Below are 24,127 nucleotides of genomic sequence, written 5' to 3'. Positions count from 1 at the left end.
GCCATTCTACGAATTAAACAGAAGCTGTATTGAATTCAGGTTTTTTGAAAAAACATTTTATTTATAAATCAACATTATTTCTGCAGTCAAACCGATTATCTGAAATTAATATTTTACAAATAAATTTGAGCAAATCGTATATTATATTTGTAGTTGTTCTACTCAGATTTGACAGCAAACACCTTCAGCTAATTAGGTCAGCAGGAAATCAGAATCAATCCCCGAGGGGAAATTCTTTAAATGGGCTGAATAGTATCACAACACTTCCTAAAGCTTTGATCTTCCAAGCTTTGCGAGTCTCTATTGTTGTCATGAACTTCTCAGCTAGTAAGTGAAGAAAAGAAGCATCAGTGAGAACAAGACGTAAAAACATGTTTTGTTTTTTTTCCCCCTATTGCTTCATGGCACTTGGTATTCTAAAGCATTAATAAACATACATGGCACTTGGTATTCTAACGCCTCTTGGTATTCAGAACCACCTCAGAACCACCACCATGACAAATTCTCAAATTCCTGTCCTTTTTGGCCTTTCTGCCCACACTTTCGATCAAAACGTTACACAGATTTGCAGCTTTTAATACACACATGACACAGACAGAGAGCAGAGGAAAGAGACTGGGTCATAGTGTAACTGGCAAACTATGTACCATTTCTGAACTACACAACACTCTATGAATACACCATACATCAGATTTCTTCCACCCTGACAGAAACAAGAATGTAATTCTTCTCTCTCTCCTTCTGCCTAAGCAGCACTGTCATTGCTATGATAGAGTTGCCATGGTGACAGGTGCTAATTGATGGGCCTATCATTCATTACTGTGTGACAGCCACCCTAGAGCAAGGTCCTGACTGGCATTCTTCTGGACAACTGTCACAGAAGGAACTCAAGGCAGCTGTAACCTTACTATGGAGGTGAGTCACAAACACATATTCACACATGCACAAAACTACTGGCACACACACAAGCATACACTCGGGAACAAAGACAAGCATGTAGAGACTTGCAGAGGCACAGCCACAGACACACACAGACATGTAAAAGCAGTACACAACCAGTCGCAACGACAAGCGACACATATTGACCGTCTAACCTCTGTCTCAGGGGTCTGCGGCAGTGCAGAAGCACTTCTGATGTACACTTCTCCTTAGTCAACACTATCAACTCTCCTTAGTACATCTACTACAGACAGTATCAGGCTTCTGTGTTTTCCGGTCATTGAAGTAACATGAGTACCAAAGCAGTACACCCCATTCTATTTTCTTCACAGGTTAAATAAATTAAAAGCCAAGAGGAAAGAGAGTCAGTCAATTAAGTCACTGAGGGCCTGGCCTTCAGGTGTCCTTGGAGGACAGACGAGGGAGCAGTGCAGTTGTATTACCCTGTGTGTGTGTATGAGTGTGTAGAGCCTCCCTTCCTTTGACAATGGGGGCTTGCCCTGCCTCTTGTACTGTAAAGACGAGGGCTTTAAATTGCTTCCGTCACCGGGCCCTGAGTAATGAGTGTGATTCTAATCGCAGTTCCTGGGGCCATCGGCATTAGTCTTAATCTGAGCGGCCCGCTCCAGCGCCACTGACAAGTAATGCAGAGCAGGTAGGGGCGTAATGAGAGGACGCAGGCACGCGCACACATACACAGGTTACCCCACCCAAGATGCAGAGGAAGGCTTTTGTAATAAGAACACAGTTACAAGAACCTCTCTCCCATCTTTCTCCTCCAGGGCTGGTTAGGTATGCAGGAGCTGTGAAAAATGGCTGAGACCTCCAGCACACAACCAGTAAACACAACTGCAGGGAGATCAGGGTGAATATTTGAACATAGTCAGATAACACAACTTCAAATTTTAGCATATTAACAAGTAATACAATTGTGACTTATATTCTACTAGAGTTAAATATGTGGATGTTTGGTATAATATGTAAAATCTGGTGAGTTTTCATGCTAACAACATAATCAGGAGATTTGCATTGTTCTTTGTGGTTCTCTAACCCCGGCTAGCTGTTGCAGTTGTTCGTATGCACAGTGACCAAACAGGTAGAGACGCCGAGAGTCCACTGGCACTGGGTTAGTCGAGGGCTAAATTGCTCTGGGGCTGTGAGTGGCTGCATAGCTGAGCAGGTCGTTCCTCTCTGTCTCTCTGTGTTTGCCTGTGTTAAACTCCCTCCTCTGCCCTCATCCATTCTCTCATCCAGTCTCTAGCTCTGTCCATCTATCAATCCCAGCACTTTGTCAGAGCCCACTCCATTCTCACTGCTGAAATAACAAAGCAAAGAGGGCTAGAGAAAGGGAGAGAGAAAAAGAGCGAGAGATCATGTGTGCAAAGAGGGTATGCAATAAGCCGAGAGAGAGAGATTCAGAGGGGACAGAGGAGGTAAGAAGGGAGTGTGGCTCTGCCCACGAGCCTCATCGCTGGGGAGCTTTTCACCTCCCATCTGCATCAGTGCTGATCTGCTGACAGAGGCCCTGATGCGCGTCGCCTTCTATTGCACAGGCAAGCAGAAACACAAATGCTGCTCCCCACCCTACCTAGACCACTCACCTCAGCTCAGACAGCCAAGACAGGCAGCTGGCAAAGAGGAGGTAGAAGGAGGCAGCAGCTGAATGGGTGACAGAGGTGAGGACAGGTAGCAAGAAAGAGGAACCTGAGAGGAAAGCAGAAACGAGATGAAAAGAAGTGTGCTTGTAGTGAAAGCAAGGACATATAGGCTACTGTAGAAAGAATATTCTAAGAGCAGGTAAGTGTTAGAGGGTGTTGCATACTTGATTCTCCCGTAGCTTGAGTGTATCAGTTTGTGTTTTTTTTCTCTACTGAATATCGATAAAAATCACAGGGAGAAAATGTCCTCTTAATTAAAGTTTGATTAGATGCACGTCAGCGGTGGTTTGGAGGCAGAGCAGAGTTGTGGAGCCTTGCTGACCTAACCACTCAGTGAAGCTGAGATGTAAATGAGAAGAGGTAGCTTAAACACAGATTTAAATAAACCTCAAAACAACAGGGCTATTCTTTGGTGTAACTGAGTGCATGATGTAGAGATGCCCAGTTGGATTTTGTTTAGTGCACTTAGCCCACAGTTAGCCTGAATTAAAATGAATAAAGCTATATAAATACACCTGACAGCTGAATGGCTCTGCATTAAGAAAACATCACCTGAATTCCAGCCCTGGCATTAATTAAGTTCAAGTACAGCCTGAATTCAACAAAAGCTCTGTAATGACTTAGCAAAAAGGTTACAGAAACATTTGACTTGATGTATTAACTGCATGCTGCTGTGCCGATGCTTAGTTGAAATATTTGACAAACAAACGACTGGAAAATCATCATCAAATATGTAGCGGAACAAGGAAATGAGCGACCATTTCTGCACCAGGCTGCAAACATGCTTATTTCTGCTGTAAGGTTGGGTTTTAATATGGAGGTCTCTGGGGATTGACACGCATTTAGAGACAGCCTCAAGTTGCCACTTGAAGAATTACACCTTTTGATAGTGTGGTTTCATTTTCCCTTCCAGAGGTCGTTACAATCAACCCCATTAATTTAAAGGTCTCTATGACACCACGGCTTCCACTGAACACCACATTAGTATGGATCTGCTGTGCACTCCAGAGCAAGTTCTCTCACTGACATATGGTAGTTTATTAGGATTCAACTCATACTCCAAAGTCAGTATGTGTGGTTCTAATTCATACAAACATCCAGACCTAATTTTGGTGAACAGGATGTTACTGTTAATGAAAACAGCATCTTTGCAGGGCCAGCACTGTGAGGAATCATCAACCTTGAGCCTGTGCATCTTCAAAGGCAGAATCTGGTGAAGCTGGTGACTTTATAATGGATGATCAAAGGGGAATACAACACAAGTTTATGGTAGGATTACTAATAACATACAGATAAAGAAATATGTTGAATGTAGGCATAGCATGTGGACGATTCTTCAAAATTAATTCATATAAAAGTAAAGGTCAACTGTAGTACACATTATGGTGAAAACACAACCTTTTTACTACACCGATCCTGCTGATTTTAGCTTTTGTGTGATTTCCCTCCTGCGCCACACACTCTAAAACAAAGCAGGCAAGTCTCTCCCTCACTTCTGATGCAGTTTCCAATCAGCCGACACTAATTAGACAGCAATAAACTGTTATTAATCGGTTGGACAGCATACAACGAGCCAGATATAAATGGTGGCTGTCAGAACCTTATTCAAGAACCAAATGAGTATTCTCAGTTCACTGCCTGTGTGAGGCATCACCACCTATGTCCTCTAACAAATGTTCACTGTTCACCATGTACACACACATTCACACTATGGCTGTAATGTGCGGTCTCTGAATGAAATGTCATTGTGAATAGTGTGTCCAGAGTCTTTCAGAGGGCATTGTAAGAAAAAACCATCACACTCAGCCACCGAAAACAGGTCCTACTATTAATCAGCTCATGAAAATAAATGCCTCATAATTATCCTCCTCCTTTCTCTGTCTGGGTGATGAGGGCTAAGCATCTTCTCTGAGACCTCTCCCACTCCAGCTTACAGATAAAGGCCCTAATAAATGAGAGTCCTATTTACAAAGTCAGCTTCACTTTAGCCAATCTGTGCCTGGAGAGCACAGTTAGGGCTGGAAAATGAAAATGTGTATCGACAGAAAGGAGTGGGACATGCTCTTTTAAGGCAGCCAAGACAATCTATTAAGGCCCTGTTTTTCAACGTCTTGATTTCCACCAGTTTATCAGCTCTGTGAATAGCCTCACAAGAGGGGCATTTATGATGGAATGTGATTGGATTACACTGAGCGCTAACCATGCGTGATTGGTTTAGCTGAAAAATATTAAATTCCTGTCTAAATGGACTCAGGGTCGATATAATGTCTTGTGCTCTGGAAGACAGGGTAAAGGGGGGGTGGAGTTAGAGGATTTGATATTTCATCACTCATTTCATGCTTTAGTGCAGCATGGAGACTGACACTAATGCATTGGAAGGACGTGGTGCTGACAGCACACCAGCATATTCATGTCCGATCACCCCTGGCTCAAGAATCTTCCAGAGTGAAAATAATCCATTCTGAAAAGTTGAAATGGAAGTGGGTGTGTTCAGCTGTTCTTCTCATAAGCGGTTTTGAGGAGAAAAATGAAGTCATGGCCAAAAGAATAGGAAATGACAATGAAACCGGAGGAGGACGGGAAGAAGTGCATGGGCACAGAGGATTTCTTAGCTGTTAAAGACTACACATTCAGAAAATCCCTGAAAACAAAACAACTAATGTGGAACGGAGGCAGATAAAGTGAGGAGGGGAAAAAAAGAGAAATCCATGAATAAATTCAAACTTTGTGTCCTGTGAAGAGCAAATATGAAAAAAGGCTTAGGAGTAATGAAAGATTGTTTATGTATTCTGGCATGAAATGGGGCGATGTTGTGAGGGCGACAGGCGCGAGGAGACGGATGGACGGGAGTGACAGGCCGGTATTCATCCTGCACGCCCCAGCGGCCGGACTGCTACTGGCGCTCGACAGAGCAATAAATCACCAGCTCTCTACTCTGTACCTACAGCTTATTACATCCAAGATGACAAATAAATAATAATCCCTGTCATGCCAGGCCTTTGCTCAAGGATTGAGCCAGAAACCTTTTGCTCATCACTCCTGATCTTAAGTGAAAACACTAGAACAAGGGAATTGAAGGCCATGCTTTACTGAGCTTATGAAAGTTGGAGTAGGGGGAGAGAGAAAAAAGGAAAGGGAGACAAAAATGAAGGCAGAGAGAGAGAGAGAGAGAGAGAGAGAGAGCAAGGCTAGGAGACTGATTCTACCACTACAAAGCCTTTCTGAGTGTGAAGGGAAATGATCCGGTAAAGAGGGGGAGAATAGTGCATGTAGGAAGTGAGGGAGTGGTGGAAGAGAATTGCCCTTGTGCTCTGCAGGATGAGTGTCGCTCACTCAGTCGAATGGGGCTCTGGAGAATTGAGCAAATGAAAAGCCTTCATCACTAAACAGGATCAGCCCAAGTAGTCACAAACAGCATTTGCCATTTAAGGTTGCAACAACGTGCCATTAAAATCCTGTTGTGATGTATAATTTAGATGAGAATTTAATTAAAAAGCATATGTTGACAATGAAGAAAATAATATGGAATGGGTAATACAGCCTGCAAGTATGTAAATGGACGCAACACATATGAGGTATAAAACTAAATCATTAAAGAGTGACCATCCTATCAAGATGCACTGGTACAATTTTTACCACACTAAAGATACACAATCTGGGAAAAAAATATAGTGTGATTGTTCAGTCTATCCTTTTAAAGAATGAGATACAATTTACTTAGTGCTGACCATAAAAATTAAAAGCCTTCAACAACAACAAATGAAATAGCAGCGAGTTATTGTAAATCAGATGGTTCACTTTGAACCAGCTCACCCAGCCTGGGTATTTCATTTCTGGGCCTGCACACCGCTCTTGATGTGCATTGGTGTGTATTATATTCAAGTGTGTGTGTTGCTCTACAAAGGAAATACGGGCCCCTGATTAAAAAGTGCACTGTCATAAAGGTTACAGAATTGCAAATGGTCCTCTCCATCTTTCCTGTAATGGAGACTGGTTAAGAAGGAGAAAGAGAGCAAGTGTGTGTGAGAGAGAGAGAGCTAGAGCAAGAGAGAGGTGCAGCCATGATGGGAATATAAACAGAGAGACTCAGCCAGTCCCTCAGTCTCTGACTAAGTCCCAGTCCCTTCAAAAGCGCCACAAGAGACATTAATCACTGGATCACCAAGGCATGCTTAATTGCGAGTTGTATATCATGGTGCATACAGTGGCTAAAGGGGGAAGGAAACTCATTATTTCGGTTTGCTGGATGCAAGGCTGGGCGCGCCTCATCTGGACTCCACCACCTCTCCCTCTCTCTGTCACAGTACACCTGGGACCAGGCTCAATGTGACAAGGAAAAATGGAGTATGCAGTCACCTCCTAATTAATATAGCTCTGCCACCATTGTTGTACTACTAAAGACATTCACGAGTGATCATAAACTTACTCAAACAATCACGCACGAGCAACGTCAGCACTAGCAGGAGCTGAACCAGTGTGACTGACATATCAGGAATAATTCTATTAGCCACCTATGCTTATCACCTAGGTGACACCGAGATCTCTGGCTTATAAGTGGAAGTGTTTGCACTGTCAATAGACAGAGGCCACACTAAAGTCAAGGTCAGGAAGGCTTCTGAGAGAGGTTTTTTTTCAGCTAAAAGAAAAATGGAACCAAATCCCAATCGGCCACTTTTATTTAGATTTCTGCAAGTGCTTCTGTAGGCAATATGCTAATGAGAAGGACTTGATAAATGACTCGTAATATTTCCCAGACATTTTGCTTTCCCTTAGAAGTTTGCCAATCTGATGTAGCTTGAAGATAATAAGGCACACTCCGTCATTATATCAATTTTTGTTACCCAGATATTTCAGCCCATGTTAGTAATGACGAGCAAAAAGCAAACGAACCAAGGGCAGAGCCTGGCACCATTGATCAAACACTGTCATTTAACTACCACTGCTCCAAGAGGCGCACAGAGAGGGACACACACATGCACTCATAACAAACCCACACACTGTATGCACAAATCTGCGCATGCATTGACACACATGCCTGAATGCACCAAAATACATGCATAAGCACACATATCTTATACAAAGAGAAACACACAGGCAAAGAAACTAAATGTAATGGGGTGTGATGATGGAGAATTATATTCACCATGTACACGGTGAATAAAGACATTTCAATATTTCACAAAAATACATCATTGGTTTATATGTTTCCTTAGCAAGCAACATATACAGTGTCTCATTTTAATGACTTTCAATGACATTAAGACTGTACAGATCTAGTTAATAGTCCATAAAGAAGCTTTTATTCAGGACTATAAAAGCTTTGGACTCATACATAACATGTGCCTCTTGTTTGCTGTATAGGGTTTTCAGGCATCTGGGGATATGCTGTGGAGTTTAATGAACACATGGCCCAGTATATAGTTGAGATCAATGCTTTTTTTGACTATAAAGGAATATGTTAGTTTCGTTTTGGATACTTATTTTTGTACAAAATGTACACTTAACTTGTGCAGTGCACAAATTCAAATTCAGTCAGGGTTTATATTTCAGATCTCTTCCCATCAATGCTAGCCTCGCCAGCCATCTTAATTCTATGCAACAAATTACTGTTTTCCGTTATGCATCCGGTGTAAATCTGGGGTTAGTCTGTCCTCTGTGGACTTGAGTTGGATTTCCAGGGGGCAGTACCAATGGATATAGACTAAACTAACTTTGGAAGATATTGGGCGGGAATAGAACCATTTAGAGAAACAAAACACATGAGGGAGGGACCAAAGACCCAGAGTTTTCAGTGACTGGCCAGGCTACATCAATGCACTTGGCTGTGGTCATGTGATCAGGACTTCCTGACACAAAGAACTTTGCCTGACCACTTCCCACATTTAGCTGTTTGCTCTTAGTTGTAAAACTCCATGACATGGGAGGAAGAGGACGGTTAAAGGGTCAAACAGCTGCTTCATTGCTAGTCAAGGGGTGAGGGACAGGTCCTGTATAGACTTTTAAAACCTAAGGACAAAATGCCTGAGTAGTAGTCACTTAGGGGTCAAAGTGCACACTGAGTTCACTGGGCCTGCAAAGGGCACCGAGGGGAGGAATGAAAGAGGCACAAAGGAGAATCCGCAAAGAATGCACAAACTGACACGGAAGGTTTCCTTCAACTTAGTTTTCCTTCAATTAGGGATGCTGGGATGGGCGGAGGTGGGGATGAGATTAAAACGAAGAAGGCGGAAGTTGTTGCCCCCCTGCTGCCTATGCTCTTTGATCTGCACATAGAGAGATCCTATTGTTGGGCCTATGCTGTCCATCGCTTACCACATAAGAACACAACAACCTCCAAGCACAGAGAGCTTTGCTGGTGCTTAAAACAACAGCATGTTTTCTCCAGAGATCCAGTATATTCAACAACCTTTCAACACTTGTCAAACAAAATTGACCAGCAGCAACCTCACATACAAAGTCAGAAATTAAACATGATATATTTTTAGAAAAAAGGAGCTTCAACAAGCAAACGAATGATGTACAACCCCAAACGCACCAGCACATGTCACTGTGACCAGTGTTATTTCAACACAACAATACATTTAGCTTTCTGAGAAGTCCAGATCTAAATGCACAATTATATTTGATGAGGTGAAACAGTGATGCAGAAAAAAACAAGGGTTTAACAATAACAAATTTTTCATCATAACAGCCCATGAAGATCTGGACAGACCAGTTCCAGAGAGACCTGGAAAGGTTGAAACTGTTGGATGAAATTCACAACACAATTATCCTCACAATGTTAACATGAGGTTGATAGTTCAGTCCTCAAACACAGGCACCATTATCTCCATGGTAGAACAAAATGGTGACGACAGGAGGGAATGGTTTTGCTTGTAAAATGTTTTTCATGTTAGTATGAATGAAAGACAAACCATGGTCTTTACCTGACAGTAGTTTTATTGCCAAACTTTTTTAAGCACAGTTGTAGCTGTATTGTTTCCACAGATGATATTTGCAATACGTTCATATCTTCCTGCATAAAAGTATACATATATGTGCCTGGGAAATGTAGTGTCGAAATGTGGTGTGTTTTTCATGAGGCCATTGCCACAGTCACAGCTCATAATTTCAAATTAGAAATATTTCTGATCTATCTTGTAGGCCACTTGCACAGATTTAGATCCAAGTACTTACTGATGCAATTGATGGTTCCATCACCTTCCTTTTAATTCAAAGAAACCACTTAACAAACCAAGTATATCCCAGTGAGCAGTGCACACCAACGGAAAACTGTTTTCAACACATTATTAAAAGAAATGCATCAACAGAACAGGAGTACAATGGGCAATTAACAAAGCTCCAAGAAGCCATAAATCCTTCGTTAACAAACAATCCTGTGGTTGCAAGCATGGCCTAAATTCCTCACCAGTCAGCCAGGTTTATTTTGTTAACATGAGTATGTGTTAGGGAAACTGGAAGCGAATGTAAACACCATTCTCTGAGATCTCTGAGCTGTCACTTACAGGAGAGATGGCCCCTTCTGATTAGAACCAAAGCAGTGCTGGCTTAGCTGAACTAATATTTGTACGGTCACTATAAATCACTTTTGCTTTGTTTTACCACATGCTAGTCACTCAGTTGTAATCGACACAGTACTGCCTCTCTTGTTTGCCAAGCTTAAAGGTATAGCCTGAGCACTAAACCAGATTAACTAGACATGTTGAGAAGAATAACCTTCATATAATTTTCAAATGAAGTGATTTACCATGGGTTCTTCTACAGAAAATGGCAACTTGAGCTTTTTACATTTCTTTAATGGAATATCCAGCAGGTTGACCAAAGACAAATCTGCAGTGATGAAAACCCCTCTCAACAACTCTGTTGCAGAACTGATGCTGTATTACAAGACACTCACAAACTTTGGCAGGTAGTAAATCAGTCAACAGTAAATGCCATCTTTTATCAGATCATAAAATCTGCTTGTAGGCATTTAATTTCCCCCCCTCTTGTTTTAACAGGGAAACAGGCAGCCTGGAGAAACTGCATTTTGTTTTTATAGAGGTTACAGAAAAAGCAGAGTGTGTGTAAACAGGGCTAAGCCGAGCACTTCTTGCACATTTGTTTTTGCCTGCGAGCGACAACAACGAGGGGGAACTTGTGAAAGCAGGTATGAGTGTTGTACATATTTTATGTGACAGATGAATAAGGCAAGATTGAAAGTGATTGTTTGCTTTCAGACAGTTACTATGCTAATGCTTCAAGGCAATATCTATACTGGCATCAAGTCTGGAAGACTACAGATGTAAAATTAAGCTTAGAGATTTGTTACAGTTTTCATGTACCCTCACAACAAATGATAAAACTGTGCTAGTGCTATACCCTTCACTGGCCTTAAGGGGCAGTGTTTACTTACTGCACTTGTACTAAAGGTCAGTGTGTCCGAGGCAAAGCTCGCTGAGGAGTGGGCCTTATCATCCTGCACTTCACTAAACCCCTCTGGCCTCTCAGAATGGCAGCCCTTATAAACACTATTCACTGTGCTCCTTTTTACACTAGGTGAGGTCAGAAGTTCAGACCCCAGGTTTTAACAGTTAAGGCCGAGCTGTGAACTTGTGACCTCCTGGGGTGAGTAGGAAGGGGGAGAGAACTAGAGGGAAGAAAAGAAGAGAGGGAGAAAGGGGAGGGGGTGGGGGGGTCATCTCTCTTCAATGCAGAATGGCTGGATTTACAGCTGCATGCTGACTGCATTGCAAGCACAGCAGAAAACACCTGATAGCATCTCCTTGGGGGAGGAACCGCCCGACCTCTTTGTTGTCTCACTACAGTCACCCTAGCACCATAAATCATGTTAATTACTTGACTGATGGAATAAATCTTAAAAAAAGTCAGTCTGTGAGGCTTGGAACAGGAGGTTCCCGTACTGCAGTTCTGCTTGCTCTGCGTTATCTGTCATCCCTTAGTCACTGTGTAATCTGTCCATTTGTTGCTGCCTGAGCGGGACTTTTTGAAGTTGCGGACAGACTGAGGGAAAGCTGCATATCTCCCAGTAATCCATCTTCCTATGGGTGGTCTCGGAGGGTACATTTTATAAAACAAAGCTAATGTTAAAGTCTGAATCAGCAGGCTGATGTGTTGAAATGCAAATGATCAGAGGAGAGACAGTGTAATATATGAATGCTTTTAATACCAGCCTTTCTGAATTGTTTGAAACTGAGCTTTATTTCCAAGTAAGTCCAGACTACAAAACACTCTTCATGCGTGGAAAAAAAGAAGATAAAGTTATTTCTTAAAGCAATCTTTGAAAGCATTCATAAGTGACATATTTATTTCCTATTTCTATAAGCTACCAGATTGCACGGAGCTGCAACATTGTAACTTAGAGCCACAGAGCAGCATGCCAAAGACATGAAAGGTCATTCACACACAATAACAATCCCTCTAAGAGTGCACTCATAGGCTTGTGGGTAATTACAGTTCTTTCACTGGAGTGTTTTGTGTTTCGCTTTGCTTGTTCTGTCTCAAAAGCTAACAACCACTCATTATTCACGGTTTGAGTTGAGCTCCTTTTTTTCCTTCAACAGGGCAAATTACACACAAGAGTGACAGCTCTCAGAAAAAGAGAGCACCAACAGCCTCACTGGGTTCTGGTAAGTGTAGTCTTAAATCAAGGGGGCAGGGACGCTGACTACAGCCCTGCAGTCTGTTGACTTTGTGGCAAGGGCAGCAAAGGGCTGGAGACATGGATATACTGTACTCCTGCAGAGCCCACTCCAATAAACTGCCTTCCATAGCAGCTGTAAAGTCTCCATGATATACTATTGAAAGATACTTTGTATCTTAAAAATAGTATCATCTATCTACTGCAGGAGCTTCCTATACTTCCTATTTCAAAGACACAGAGTTTATTTTGTGTGTGTATCCAAACACGACAATCCCTTTGAGGTACTCGCACTCTCAGAGGCGCTCTAACACAATGGTGCATTCTGGGAGGTCAGAATTTTCCAACCTGATGCCACATGGTTTGTACAAATAGGACTGTTTAGAGAGGACAAGTGCTTTTAAACTTGATGAACTATCTGTCATTTACTGTCTATTATGAGTTAGATCAAAAGGAATCACTGTAAAGGAAATATTACTAGGAAAAGAAAATCATAAAAGTTCCATGGAAACAAAACCTCTGAATCCAAGATGGCTGCTCTGTGCATGAACAGGCAAAAGAATAATTAGCATTTGTTTATCTGTGATCAGTTGTACACACAGTGATACCCAGCCCAATAAGAGGACATGTTGTGATTGTAGGCCCACAATACATTATAATGTTTTATAATTTGCAAATATGAATAACACTAACAACTTGTGTTTTTATGCTTGAATTTTAAACTCCAGGGGTAAGAGGAAGGCAGCTTATGTTTACTCACAAATATGCACATACCCAGCCTCACACAAATCTACCTGCATGGCTAGTTTTTGGGGATGTCTCTTCTTTGGAAGAATTTATGATGGCAAACAGAGGGTAATGAAACCCAGAGAGATATTTACTGTCAGTGTCAGAGCTTATTATCCAGAGGGGGAAAATGGGGTCAACTGGAAATATTTGCTGAAAACTGGGTGTTGTCTAAAAAGAGAAGTGGAAAAAAACAACAGGCTTCCCTCTGTGTCACCAGAGTTCTAAGATCTCTAACAGTGAGGTCAGTGTTAAAGGATCAAACATCAATAAGGCAAGAATAAATGGCCAATTCACAGAGACCCTCTAAGGTTCTGATTATTCCACTGCAGCATTTTGCCCAGGGTGACTGTTTAATTACTTCGCTATGGTCCATAACTTTAACTGTGCAGCTGATGTGGCATCTCCCTCTATTTAAAGTGTACACAAGACCACCACGTGAACATCAACATGATTTATACCCACCAAAGTGAAATGGGGGCTTTGTCTGATGCATGCACATGCCGCCGTCTGGTATCAAACTCAATGACATGACAGAACATTTATTAGAGTTCAGTCAATTCATTGCTTTAATTTGACCAGAGACATAACCCTGTTCTGTCTGTGTTATATAGGCTTGCAAGCCCTCATATAACAAAACAGGGGGAGTTGCATTTTAATAGCAAACCACTAAAACATAATTGTCTTTTAACAGCCACTGATCCCTAGTTGTTGCCTTCAGTCAGAGCAGATATTTATTTGTCAACAACAAATCCAGAGAAATATCTGGAAGAAAGTAAATAGTATTATATCATATGATGGTTCTTCTGTCATCGTGCTTCCTTTTAGTCTATTTTCCTATTTTCTCACATAAGGATTATTGTGATAATGCAAGCCAATACTACAGTATTGATCACAGCATTTACCTTGACTGCCCAAGAAAGGATTGTCAATACAATCAAGTAAAAATGAATGAGCTGTCCAAACCAGCTTCTCTGCACATAATTATTCCATCCAGAAGATCATAAAACACAAGCAGAGAACTGGATTGGAAGCTGTTCACGCTGTGCTATACGGCTAAAACTCCTTGATTCTCAGTTTGAAGAGGAATACAGAGGTATATTATTAAGACCAGATGGGCGTTGATGCATTTCCATTCACACATGACTCCACTGAACCACAGCCCATAAGCACATTCAATTATTCTTCTTCTAAGCCATTACAGGGCGAGTGGCTAGTATTATTTCCACCTAATGGTAGATAATACACAATATTCAGGAGTTCAGTGTACTAAGCATTTTCAAAAGCCTTACTAAAGTCCCTTACTTAATCATCCATCTGGTCCTCTGGGGAGTAAGTTGTGGGAAAAAAAACAACAGCAACATTTATTTTGGCACCGAGGCTGAGCTACAGTGGAGCTGCTACATCTTCAGGGGTGCAGTTTTGGTGCAGCTCTGAACAATATGTTTTTATGTATTCTACATAATCATTTAACGTTTAGGACATGCTGAGCAACCTAAAATGCAACCGAGCTAAGTGAGGTGAGGCACTTCACGAATATGAAACAGCTACTGCTTAACTTGTATCCCTAATTCTACACCATCATTTCCTCTGGGGAGCAAACTTAAATAGATCACACTGGTGGAGATCCATTATCCATCATAGCATCCCCATTCATCTCAAATGCATAATTTCTATGGGTGATGTGTTGCAGTTCCCAATGCATCAACATTATTTATGGCTTGACATTATAAAAGTAAGTGCATAATTTATAGGCCCAAATTAATGCACTACCTTCCGCATGCTGTCTGTTTTTCAGAGATTCAAAGCCAGATTGCTGCATGCCAAAACTATGGAGCAATCCCATTTACAGCAGAAAGCCCACAGCAGCCTTGATTTATGGCAGTAAATTAAAAAGAATGAAAAATTTATGACAGCAATTTGTGGGCAGTCATAAAACTATTATAGAACTTTGAAGTGGCGTTTTGTCCTTTTGCATGTAAGTGAAGCAAGATGACCCAGCATTACGGAAATATCTTAACTCCTTATTTGAAAACGATCACAAGTGATGCTGAAAACGTCTCTGGCGAGGAGATAATTTATAAAAAAAACTGTATTGAACAACACCATTTTAGAAATCCCTACAGCCAGGGCATGCCTGCTAAGCGTGTCTTCAACTTCTCTTTTGCATGAAATCGAAGCCCCAGCTGGCATCTGAGCGGATGCCAAGCCATGATTGAATGAAAGCCCATCCTTGACTGACAAATGATATATTAAGCTTTCAGTCAGCAGGGGGGAGAAGCCAGGCATGTCAGTTACCTGCTACAGCAGAAACTCCACTTGTCAATCTGCCATTGGCAGGACTAAACAAGATCTGAAATGTTAAAAGCCCTGCACACCGTAGTTTTTCACTTCCTTGTGCGTCCTGGGCACTTAGACATATCAGCTATGTGATGGCTATGAATCAGTGTCTGCCATGAATGTCAAGAGCATCGCATTTATAAGTGAAATACCATTTGTTAGGCCTGTGGGCATGCTCCTCCAGTTTCATGCAGGATATGAGAGAGAACATCAAAATGACAGACAATTGACTTCTGAATATTAATAGAAAAGTGACCTTCATGAGGATGAATACATCACCGGGTACATCGTCATGACACATTTCATACAGGCAAATTAGACAAGTCCATTTAAATGGCAATGGTAAAGTTAGTATTTATGTGTGTAATTATGTTTGCGTCTATTCTCTGTGTGGGCCATTAATAAAGATCTGAGTGTGTGTGCGACAGAGGTCTGTGGGCAGTGTTGGGCAGCTCTGAGTGGCCCTCTCCTTGACTCTGACGGTGTTGATTATGGATGATTAATGGCGTAAAAAGAACAGAGAAAGAAAGGTCATCTCCTGGGTTCTAGAGGGAGCAGCTACACTGGGAGTAATTAAGACACTTGTGTAAGCATGATTAATACACACACAATGACGCTCTGCACGGTAAACAAGGCAAGCAGATGGTTGAGCTATGGACTCTATTTCTGTGAATAAAACAAGATATAACAGTGACTGTGTTGTATGATTCTGAGGTGAATATTTTACAGCTTACCTATTTTGAAGAAACCCACAGTGTCATCAGTGTCGTTCAAGAGTCAGCAAAGCAGGCAGACATGAAAAGAAAGATAAAAAATATTTAGTATTATGACACATTTACAAGCCTGGCATTTGAAAATGAAGACGAGCCGACCTTAGTTGACCAGTTGCCACAGAAAAATCAATCAACATCAATATGTTCTCACCATAGCCTCCTCCCAGACAGAACATATCATCAGCACATCCTGTAACCAGCTTTTACTCATATTACACCGGCCCCTCACGTATCGTGTAGCATGTACACAACACATCAGGTTCCACCAAGTAGTCATAATTATTCCAAATATTACATAGTGACAGCATGGCTTTAATTCCAAACCAGGCTTAAAATATTAACAATATGGTGTTGCTTCAAACTAAACCCACCGGGCCTCTCTCAGCCTGTGGTCCTTTGTCATGTGACAAGCTTCCACAGAAGGATTAACCTCACCGGTGCACATGAGTTAGGGCAGTCTGGGAGACAGGTGTCACTTCACTCCAGTAAGCAACTCATTCAGCTGTCTCATGCCTGATCTGCAAGTCCACAACTTGCAGGACTTGCTACATTGAGTTTAACAGAGAATCTTGCCAGCTGGACCAAAATGGTACTTTCTGCAGGGAAACAGACGATTCCACTGTTCATACTGTGATGTCATTACAGCACAAAAACACTTTGCACGTGCACCACACAATTAGCTTCATGATGACTGATGAAGGTGATGGTCACCAAGGACTCATACTAATAGTGCTATTAAAATAATAGCTGACAAAGGTCTTTGGCTTTAGCTCGTCTAATAATCAGTGACAGTAGAATAGTACAGCTATAATCACTCTGACTAAACTCATTATGAAGTCAAACGGGGGGCATCGGGGGGGGCGGGGGACGGATTGTAGTTGTTGAAGTTGGAGCAAGCAGAAAATGGGGAAGCGGGGGACACCAAAGAGAAACAGAGCCATGTGGAGGAGGAGTGTTGATACAAGCCCAAAGAGACAACGTGCAGCTGGTAGATGGACTACCATTACCATACTGTCCTCCACTTCCTGTTACTCATCAGCATTTTACCCGCACACCCCCAAAAATATTTCCAAAGTTCATGCGTTCTTGTAAAATGATGTCAACATCCATACAATGTCCTCTTAAATTGGCACAGTAATAACTGATTTATGGTCTATGAGATAACACACAGCTGTCTCCTCCCGATGCTTGTAGAGACAGAAGGCCCTGTGTCAGTGCCTTCTCAAGTTAATTGTTAGTGAGTTCCAACATCAGGGCTACAGTATGCTGCACGGCTTCACATGTCAGCCAACAGAAGACTACTAGGGTTGACAGTCACCAAGCAGCTCCTCACGCTAACCCAGCCTCTACCAGAGGCCCCGTGATGCGATAGCAACACAGAAGACAAAGGGATGGGCTCCATATGGCCAGGAATCACAGCCTTCAAAAAAGAACAGGAACGGAACCGTGAAGAGAATCTGCATGACAGCACCAGGAAGCAACTGGCATGGAAAAGGGATCCTAGCCAAAGCTGTGTGTAATATAAAAAGGGCAGGGAAGATCAAGGTGCTTATGTTCAAATTCAGTTTTCAGTTATCATACTTTGTAGGTCAAAGGTTTGTGGGTTTCCAGGATTATTAAGGGGTCTGAATTCATGTAGAAACTGTTTTAACCACTCATTTATCAAAAGCAGCCCTGTTTAGTGCATATTTGGACAATCTGGAAAACTCGTATTCCTGAGTAAGATAGAAAGCAGGACTTTTCACTTCCTAACACAAAGTGCACACAGATTTGGCAGCATATTTCCTGTTGGAACCCCATGCCTCCCTTTGTCCCATCCAAGTTTGTTAAACCGCTGTCATTTCAATTGTTCTGCTGGAGAAAAATTATAATCCACCTGTCAACAATGACAGGGTGTTGGAAAACTCACATAATGGATAGCGTAGGGCCCTGAAATTCCAACCGGGGCACTTACTGCCAACTAAAACCATTACAGAATGACAATTCTTTTTCAGTTTATTTGAAAATTGCACTGAATCACCACTGCTTCCCTGACCATCTAACCACAATCAATTTCCACAGTCAACCCAGATAGGAATGAAAGAGGAAAATGAAATATTGACTTGTTTATTCAGGGGGGGGGTTTTCTCCTTCTGTTGTTGAGTACGGGATTAAAACTCCATTCAGCATACTTAACTATTTCACCATAGTGCAGATAGTGGCATGTGACCCGTAGATAGGGACTCTATATATAAATATATACTGATGTTGAATTAATAATTTGATTTATGAGTCCGTTCCCAGCTATTTCCACCTTATAAGGGAAACAGTAGTGACCACAACATGTTCACTGGCATCATCAAGATAAGAAAGAATAAATTCCCACTGCTTCACAGTGAAAGTCATGTAAACAAAAACATAGAATTCTTGGAAAGTGCAAAAAATATTAAATGAAAAAAGAAGAAAAGAAAACAACTCAATAGTGTCGATTCCTTCTCTGACCTCTGCACAGTTAGCATGCTGCTAGCTCACTGGCGTTGTGTAGTATTGGTTATGTTCACACTCAGGGCCCATAACACCAACAGCCTACTGACAAAAGCCAAGAGAGTCTCTTTGATCTCTGTGCCTCACTAAATCAACACCAGACAAGGTTCACCCAAAGGTCGGCGAAGTCATCTGATCATCACATTCCAAAAGCAAGTATTGCATGACAGCCATGCACTGGTACAGGTTAAATGTCACCAAAAGTTCATGCATGATGGCGGAAGATCGACAGATTTAATATGCTACCAACAGGGGAAAAAAAAGAGGAAGCAGGAGGGAGAAATGTGGTTTTACTCCTGCATTTAAAACCATGTGGTATTTATCAATTATTTACAGCACCATGCTAACATTTCCTCAGTCATTGTTAAAAGACAATAATAAACTGACAAGAGAAAGTCTTCTTCTGCTCCATATATACCATGGAAATAAGAGGTTAAGCTAGTATGAATCTACATTTACATCATTTCACACCACTTAAACATATTGTATACACCTTTTCCACCGTTGATAATGAGCAGAGACAAGGAAGGCAACAGTCATACAGTTCTTGTTCGGATCACACAAACACAGCGGTTCCCTGTACTATACAGTCATTTACACAGGGTCACTAGTCTTCACAGGAGACCAAACCTATCATAACACAGCTGTGAGCACAGACCTCCTTTGTATTCTGAGAAAAGAAAGGAGGGGGGGTAAAAAGATGATCCAATTAAAGTTGTATATCATTCTGCTCTCCTCTGTCAGTGCATATTCCTCTGGCTCTATTAGAAGCCAGCTCCTCCCAGGCAGGCTAGTGTTGCTCTGTAATTACACCTCTTCCTCTGACAACCTGCATGATTGTTTTCCTAACACTGTATTACTTCGTTAGTACTTTCCAGTGCACGTTATTTTTAAACTGTCAGTCTGGGCAGACTCATCCCCCAGATCTGCACTCGTCTGTTTATCATAACAATCATTAATAACTGTCACTTGCCAACATCCATAGAACAAACTCATTGCCTCATTACCATGTTGGAGCGTTTGTTCCGGCGCAACGCCCGTGTATCGCTCACAACAGGGCCAAGCCAATTACTTTGCTGAAATGGAATCACATTAATCAAAACTTAACAAGGTGGCAAATTTAAAGATATCACATTGCAAAAGACAGCATAACTAATATGTCACTGTCATGGTTGCTGTGGAGGTATGCAGGCAGGGACTAAATATATTGCTTTCCAAGGTCCATATGAATGTAGACATTTCATATGATCTAAGAAATATTAAAGGCCGGATACAGAGGAAATCAAAGGCTGCTTCTGAGGACTTCCTCATCCCTGCACTATAAACAAATAAGACACATAGATGTCAATGTAAGACAGCGAAAGCAACAGAAGTAAAGTAAATAAAGCTGAATAAAAGCAGAAGGACATCAGTGGAAATCACGGAGCATGTAGAGGAACAGCAAGAGGAGAAAAGGGGGAGGAACACATAAGAAAAGGGCACGATTAGGGAGGTGCTTAAAGATTCAGATAAAAATGGAAAGAAGGCAAGAAAAAAAGAAGCATGGAAGGAGAGAAATAGAGGGATGGACAGGCGAGCAGTGAAGTAGAAATGAGGAGAGCAAGAAGGGAGAAAAAGGGAGAGGGGTGGAGGAAGCGCCGAGCGTGTCTCTGAGAGCACCAGCAGGCGGCAGTTCATCATGTCTCCCTTCACAGAGACGTTTTCTTTTACACTTTAAATGATGATACTCATCAATCACAGTCTGACAGCTGCATCAAGCCAGCTGCAAACATGCAAAGGCCAGCAGTGTGAAACCTGCTGACGCCACCCATCGCTGCATACAGGAGGAATCAGTCAGCCACTCGGCCTCCGCCCAGGATTTATCTTCTCTCACAACACACCAGCTTGCTCTTCTCGCTGGCAAACCTAGAGTAAATACAATCCATTTTAACAAAACTAGCCTGCGTGGGTTGGAGACATGCAGGTTTACTTTCACCACAGTTTCTTACTGTAATCTCACTATTATACCATTAAACACAATCACATTTGTAAACCTGAATATTTAAAAGCATTCAGTGAAGAAAGGCTGTTGCAAATAAGACTAAAGTCAGGACATACTGGAGTGGATAAAAAGCACCAATCTGGGTAACAGCTTACTGGCTGCGCCTCTGCTTCATCGGAAAACTATAGTGGCAGCCTTTAACACCAGTGTCACAACATATAACTGCAGCTCTGAGGACTGTACTCCCACCATTAACCACAACATGTCAGAGGTCCTGAATCTCAGCAGGGTTCTTTGCAGACATTTTGAACTGAAGTACATAATGATAAATATATGTGTACACTACAATGAAAAAGCTTCAATAAAAAAAATAAAAAACATGGTACGGTGGAGCACAATCAAGCTGATTTGCCCATAATTAATTAGGCTTAAAAACATAGTTAGTTTGTCTGTCATTTATCTCTTATGATTCTATCATTCACAAAGACAAAAGGCAGTCTTTGGTGCCAGAGGTTATCCATACACAGCTCATCCACACTACTGGTCTTAGATTACTCCCTTCAGCCATCCTTCACTTTCTCCTCCTCCTCCTCCTCCCTTTTATTTAGCGTTCTTAGTGACTGCTCATTTCTAGCACTCAGACACAGGGAGGTTGCGCTGAACAGAGCCAAGCAGATGGATGCGAATTCAAAGTTTCCTGATCTTTAGCAGAAGTTATGGAGGGTTATCTTTGGCTGTATATCTGGGTCCTGGCAGCTCTCCCCTGGTGATGAAGGATTAAGCAGCACAGCTGTCTCTTCCCAGAATGATGCAGTGCAGTGCTCCCCGACACGACAGCATCACTTAATCTTAATGTCCGCTCCTCCAGCGCAGACGCACAGGACAAAGCCAATCAGCATCACATGCCACGGGGATGGACCCTGCTGCCTGGCCCGGGAGTCTCTCACCCTCACAGGCCGATTAATCAACTTCAGACAGCCCAGTTCAATCCCAACCACAGCTCCCCCTGCTCTGATCTGCTCACTCTCTCTCTTTCTTCCTCACACACATACCCACACAAATATACACACTCCCTCTTAACTGTTGTGATGTGTAGAGCAGGGGAGGGCTACCATGAAGGAACACTTATCAGATTGCAGTCCACATTATGCATGTCTTTGTGTTACAACTGAGAGAAAAAGGTAGAGAGATGGAAATAGGGAGGGAGTGGAGAGTAGAACACAGGGGTGGGCTATTGAATACTAGCACCTTATTTCTGTCACAGGCCACCTATTTGTTGTGAGATCTATGAGCTCCGATAAAGGCCCTAACAATAATGACTAATGCACATTTAGACAAACGATTCTCTGGGAAGTCCTAGGCAAAGACTAAAGCCTGATCTGAGACGCAAACACTTTAAAGGATACATATATAGTCTCAAGATGAGCCCAGCTTCACCAAAAATAATAGCAATGCTGATTCAAACATAATACAGGTTCAGAATATAGATTTCTGCATTGATCATTTTTGGGATTAATTTTTAACATTATTTAAGAAATGTATTTTATTTTTCTAAAACAAAACCAGTTTTTGTTGTCTAAACCTGATAAAACAGCAAAAGCAAAAGCAATACAACACTAACCTTGTAAGGCACCTGGGTTAGCATCCTGCACTGGGTGTTTAAAAGCCTTGGCAGTGCAGACACGAGCTATAAACGCAGAAAAAATCAATTATGTTTTAAAAAGTAAAGTGTGAATGTAGCCTCATCTTCTGATTTTATATGATAGTTTAAAAGCTGGGTCCAAGTCAGAGAGTTGCATTACAGCATGTTGCACACAGACAAAACACAAACAATAAATTGCATTACCCCAAATAAGGGAACTCCTCAGAGAATCTGCTCTGTTATATCAAACGTAGTTCATCTTGTCGGCCTCCAATTACAACACTGCCATGAAGACAGACAGGGAAATAATATGCATGGCAGAATGATGTTTGGGGAAACACACCCGAGTGTATGTTTATGACGTCCTGTAGAGCCCTGGTTATGTGCAGATATAGAATATTAGCTCCATAAGTTACTCTCAATTGCAGTCAGTCTCATTACCCAGGGGCATTTCCCTGTTTGGTGGAATGATGAAGAGTGTTTCTGCTTCAAGTGGAATTGTGGGGTGTATACAACATTAACACATGCAGGACTCTCAGGCGTCCCATCCGAAGGGCCGCCATGATTTAGGAGAGCTAATTTAGAGCAATAAGCATTGAACACCATGAAAGCATCACTATGCTACTAGTATACAGTACGACCTTGAATAAGCAGCAAACCACTATAATGGGGCTCTTTATCTGAGGAATACTCTAATCTTTCTCTCACACAGTACCACTGTATCTAATATACTGAATGTGTGTTTATATAGTGCCTTAATAAAAGACGTAAAAAGGGAGATGTTTGCATTATTGTATCTGTTTCAGCAGTGAACTGCAATTCATAACAGAAAAACACACACTGACAACAAAGACCTGTTTTATTGCAGTAGAGGGTCATGGTTACAAAAAAAAGGAATTCATCTTATTAGTGATGTTATGAAGCAACTTCTGGTCAGATATACCACGCAATCTGGGCTTGATTTCTGTATCTGTCATTTTCAATCTCTTCACAGTGCAGCCTCTTAATCTAATAACTTATTCAGGAAATATGATATTCACCAAGCACCAGTGGTCATTTACACATAGTTAAGTTGTTTTTACCAGAGTAATTACTGCTGGCAACAATGCAGCATACCGCTCGGGCAGTTTATGATGGCGTCTATGAATGTTATCGCCCTGGCTATGGGGATCATTTTGGCCAAAGTGCGCAAGAGCCCTTTGGCAGCTCCAATCAAAGCCTTTCCATGAAGACCTCACTGATTGAAATGGAGAAAAAAAACAAGAAAAAACACAGAAGAAAATAAATAAATCTTTTTACTCTATGTGACGCCCATCCACCCTAACCACAGTTCTCAGTGCTTTAATACAATTTTATGAGGATAGATATTTATTAAATGTGTAGACATAGCAACAGTATGGGCCCTGTGGTCTTTTCCCTTGCATGGCATGGGTCATAATGGAGAATGGGATGACTACCTAGGCTACCAATCCTGACTACCTAGGCTACCAATCCTGTGAAAAACATAGAGGATGTGAACTTTAAGAAGAACAAAAAGGTTGGTTTATATTTGTTCTGAAACTTCCTTGCACGGCATGTGGAAATGTATGTCATTCGTGATGTGAGTTACCAATTGGCTTTGAACGAATTCTACAAAAAACCCTGAGGCCCAAAAAGCCATCTGGTCTTTGAAAAACCTCAATTTCAGACTACGTCCATGTCAAGTCTATATCACAAGCAGATGAAGATAACTGACAATTACTGCTGGATAATTTGCCAACAAAATAAGCTAAGAGTAGACATTAAGTCAATAAAACTGGCAGAATAATACATCTCTCAAAAACACATAATCTTGGACAGATCATT

The 24,127-nt window shown here is 41.7% G+C and overlaps 1 protein-coding gene across 7 annotated transcripts in view; it reads right to left on the bottom strand.

Moving 5' to 3' along the window:
- lrmda (leucine rich melanocyte differentiation associated) overlaps positions 1-24,127 on the bottom strand; it is a 177,613-nt gene that overhangs the window by 120,297 nt on the left and 33,189 nt on the right. The window contains exons 1-2 of one of the 7 annotated variants that reach the window (XM_028423484.1): positions 16,236-16,278; positions 2,541-2,643 (exon numbers count right to left, since the gene is read on the bottom strand). The exons of 4 other annotated variants lie outside the window; for them this stretch is intronic. The gene's annotated coding sequence lies outside the window, so the exon portion shown is untranslated. Of the gene's footprint in view, positions 1-2,540; positions 2,644-16,097; positions 16,186-16,235; positions 16,279-22,261; positions 22,321-24,127 lie in introns of those variants that run through there. 2 more of the 7 variants (XM_028423485.1, XM_028423486.1) reach the window with 2 other exon arrangements.

The sequence above is a fragment of the Parambassis ranga genome, chromosome 15 (genome assembly GCF_900634625.1).
Source record: "Parambassis ranga chromosome 15, fParRan2.1, whole genome shotgun sequence".
Lineage (NCBI taxonomy): Eukaryota > Metazoa > Chordata > Actinopteri > Ambassidae > Parambassis > Parambassis ranga.
The sequence above is the reverse complement of the archived record's forward strand: the minus strand, read 5'-3'. Positions and strand labels throughout refer to the sequence as shown.